The 4,103-nt window shown below is 45.0% G+C and overlaps 1 long non-coding RNA gene across 1 annotated transcript; it reads right to left on the bottom strand.

The window, feature by feature from the left end:
* Nucleotides 1-217: 217 nt before the first annotated feature.
* Nucleotides 218-1,206, bottom strand: LOC149342160 (uncharacterized). The gene is made up of 2 exons (XR_016282664.1): nt 984-1,206; nt 218-370 (listed from the first exon to the last, which is right to left on the bottom strand). It is a non-coding gene; the product is annotated as an uncharacterized LOC149342160 (long non-coding RNA).
* Nucleotides 1,207-4,103: the final 2,897 nt, after the last annotated feature.

Below are 4,103 nucleotides of genomic sequence, written 5' to 3'. Positions count from 1 at the left end.
CGTCTGTTTCGGATATTCTGTACGTCCGCTGAACATCCGCAAACAGCCGATAGACGTCCGTCGGCCGTCCGAAAGGTGGCCAAAGGTATACGGTTCGCCCGCCGACGGACGTCCAGTTGAGTACGTCCATTGGCGGATCTTTCTCGAATATTCGCATATATGGTGCATGCGTGCTTTTTTCACTCCGCGCGATGCAATAAAACCAAAAACAATTTGATGCATAGCACGCATATTTTATTGTGGTTGATGGTACATCAGCATAATACATAAAGCAGAGCAATGGGTTATATTCGGAAAATTTCTTAAATGTGACTCTTCAAATGTGGCAAGCTTGGGACACACAACCATAATCTTCCCACCCACAGGATTTCTGAAATAAAAAGAACGCGGCAAACATCAGTCATGTGAAACAAATGGCACAATGCAGCACCCAAGGAAAAACATTGGAACCATTTAATAGAAGTGTTTAATGCTGCAAGTATAACAGACAATGCACTTTACCACCTCCATAAGTATAAGGCAATAACAGCTCTCACTTTTCCACACCATATTTGACAATGTCTCTGTTCTTTATTTATTCTAATGGACCTTAGGGCACTAACCTGCGCAGCACTGTACGCGACTGTGCACAGAAAGGCGCAAAGCTTCCGTTGCGAACCACTGCGAACTAGACGTGCTTCCTACGGTTTGCCTTTCGCGCGTTGTCACTCTCTATATAGGCACAGTGAACCTATCGATGCCTTAAAAATTAACAAGATGCGAAAATACTCCGTCCCGCAACTTTGAAGAGGAGTGGGAATTAGTCGCGCGAGTTGAGGGCTCCCGCAGCTGTATGATGTAGGCTCCCGAAAGTGTGAGAACAGCACACACTTGTGGAAGCCATCTCCTCGCGCTTACTGCTCCCACTGTCCTGTGAACGAATGTTATATGAGCATGCTGCATTGTCCTAGAAGCAAGTTCCAAGAAGTGTACTGGATACATACCTTCGTAGGCAATCACATGTGCACTAAGCCTTCTTTAAACCAAGGTCGACGCAGTACGTGATTCCGGTGTTCCAGAAGAGCTTCAGGCGCTTCCCGTATCTTTCGAATTGCTTAAGTTACATACTACTTTCGTCCACAGACCGAACAAAGCCACACATTATAATAACAAACCTATAAAGCTCTGGGCGACAACACTACGCGACAAATCAACAACAGCGCTACGGAGCCGTACTGATGGATTGGATTGGACTGACCGCGAAGTGACATCTATGATGATGGTGATAGCAGAACGCACGGGAGTTTTGATACTTACGAATGGTTTCAATGGCAAGTTTAGCTAGCAAAACGGTGGACATGTCGCAGAACTCCACTAATTTGGAGAAGTTATATAATTATAAAACTATAGCATTGAGTTCTTGCAAAATTCTGCAACACCTGCTTCTCCTCTTAGATAAATTTAGCTCGTTGGCGGCTCTTGCACTGCAGGTAGGAGTGGAATTGCACCAATTTACAAACTTCTTCGCGTTAAACCCTCCAACTGATGGAAATAAAAGAGTATACATACACGAAAGACGCGAATATTCTGTGAAATAAAAAACGTCCATACTCATGGCCTGGGAAAATACTCGGCCTTACGTCCTTCGGACGTACACCTCGTCTCTCATGCGGATATACAAAAGTGGACACTGTCCGTACGTCCGGCGGATGTACGAGTACGGATATCCGAAATCGGATTGTGTTCGTACGTCCGATGGACGTCCGATCTCGGCAAAGGACGTTCGGATCTAGCTCGTACGTCCGACGGATATCTGTGGTTGCTTGGGAATGATGGTGCCATTACTCACGTCACATCTCCTACGCATCTGACTGGTTCTCAGAACTCGTGACGACATCACCAACGGCATATAAAACGAAGCTGAGAGTTCTTTCCGCATTCTACTTGTTGGTCACTTCAACGTCGATGTCCGTGTGAATAATAACTTAGGCACTGATGCCACAATGTACATTAATAACTTAAAGATGATGGCGCCGGAAACTGCAGTAACCACTTCGAGACAACGCTACTTAGACCCCGTGTTCAAAGTAAGGGTGATGTACGACAGTTCGAATATATAAGCGTTCATTGCAAAAATCACAAGGCGGTCTTGGTCATCTTCAAGAACATTCCCCAAAAAAGATGTGCTTGAAATCTTGAATAAATAAAAAAAAGATCGAAAAATTATGTGCATTCTCTGACTAAAATGTCTTTATACGTCAATTAGCATAACAAAATAACTTCTTCATTCAGTCGCAAAAGTCATCTACAACAACTGCGCTGTAATAACACATTGCCGAGTATCGTAATTGTCCTTTGTTTTTTCTTTCATATCATTCTTTCCTCAATATATTTTCTGTCACATATCACAGAGGTACAAATCTGGGCGTCCACATGGAATGAACAAACGACTGCACGCAGACAACGCATCTGCTACAGCTGACGGAGCTAACAGCTCGCTCGCTACGCCTCAGAGCAGAAAAGCCGGAGTCTTTCTAACTCGCCGAACGAACCGTAGCCAACAAACAAATCGAAAAGAACATAGCGCTCGCTTTTATAGCTACGCTGTGTCTGTTGCTCATCCTGCATATATTAACCTTCTATGTGGTTCTCCCCCCTCCCACACTACGATGTCGGCACTAGGGGCGAGGAGGGTCGTGCCGAAGTACGCGTAAATGCATGGAACCTTCCATCTGTCTTTCGAAGCCGCCTGCCAGAGGCTTGATAGATGTGCCCTTGTCCTTGACAAGGTCACATCACTGCAGCGCACACGTTCCCCCGTCATGGGTAACGCGCATGAAGCCCAACTTGTACGAAGTAACTTGCGTGAATGCTGCGCTTGCTGTTACGATATTGCGAATTCCTCCGGCATGCTAGCTTACATGCTTGGCTTGACTATTTGCGCCTACACTTGCGTACGCTGTGCGAATGCTTCTGGATATGCTTCATCATGCACTAAAGGTATCCCTACTCTACGCACACGATTATTTCGTTTATTGAGTGTGGTTTCTATTTCCCGCGTATTCGGCTTTCGCGGTTATATTTAACACGTGTGGGTTTCAGCGTGAGTTTTTACCTTTCACCGCGTTAGCTGTTAATGCTAGACGTGTGTATATTGAGTCAAGGTACTTACTTTTGGTTGTCTCCAGTAATTTATCAGTAAGCACTGCAGCTCTTGCACGGTTACGTACTCCGCCTTGTTTGATTTTGTAACAGAGCATGCAAAACGTAACGATGAGCCTCAACCTAGACAAACACTCCATGCTGAACGACTAAATTTTTCTATTTCATCGCTGCGGCGACGACACTTCGGCGCGTGCTTTGGATCTGTACATAGTACGCACTACATAAGCGGCGACAATAGTCAAAAAACGAACGCAAACCTCTGTCGATTTTAAGAGCCCGTTGTGCCATAGGCGATGTGGGCAGGGCGCTATTTCTCGTATTTATTTTTGTCTCTCACCCTAACGGATGTCGATGTTGCGAGCGGATCATGGAGCAAGGAATCGCGGATTCACAAACATGAGAGAACTTCACCTCTAGCAATCAAGCTTCACTGCATAGCATGCTTGCTTTGCGTGGAGCCAAACCAAAGGAGGACAGCTTTGACTCTAGCGGTTGCTCCAAGCACTACTATACGTGAAAAATATCATCTGCGATAAAATAAGAAGAGCAAAAAAAAAAAAACATCGGACGTTCCAGAGCCCTCCACTACGGCGTCCCTCATAGCCTGGGTTGCTTTGGGACGTTAAACGTCACAAAACCATTAAACTTTTTAGGGAATCCGGCGGCGTTGTAGTTGTGAGTGAAAAATCCGGATTGGGCGGAAAGGTAGCTGTCACACGTGAAGCGCCGAATTTGAAAAGTGATTAAAACATTACAAAAACTCGTGATTAGAAGGTTGCAACATAACTCAAACGTCATTAGGACATGTAAGGATATGAAGTAAATGAATTACGCTGAAAAGAAAATCGTGGTAATATGTCAGGAATCGTGCGATTCAGATACTCTGCTCCTACTATGTATGCAGTGAGGTCTTTCACATAATATGGAAACAGTGTCCATTTCAGCGAAACAAGAGGAAC

This window comes from Amblyomma mixtum, chromosome 5 (genome assembly GCF_055824585.1).
Source record: "Amblyomma mixtum isolate Tamu chromosome 5, ASM5582458v1, whole genome shotgun sequence".
NCBI lineage: Eukaryota > Metazoa > Arthropoda > Arachnida > Ixodida > Ixodidae > Amblyomma > Amblyomma mixtum.
This window is presented reverse-complemented; position numbering and strand designations above follow the sequence as displayed.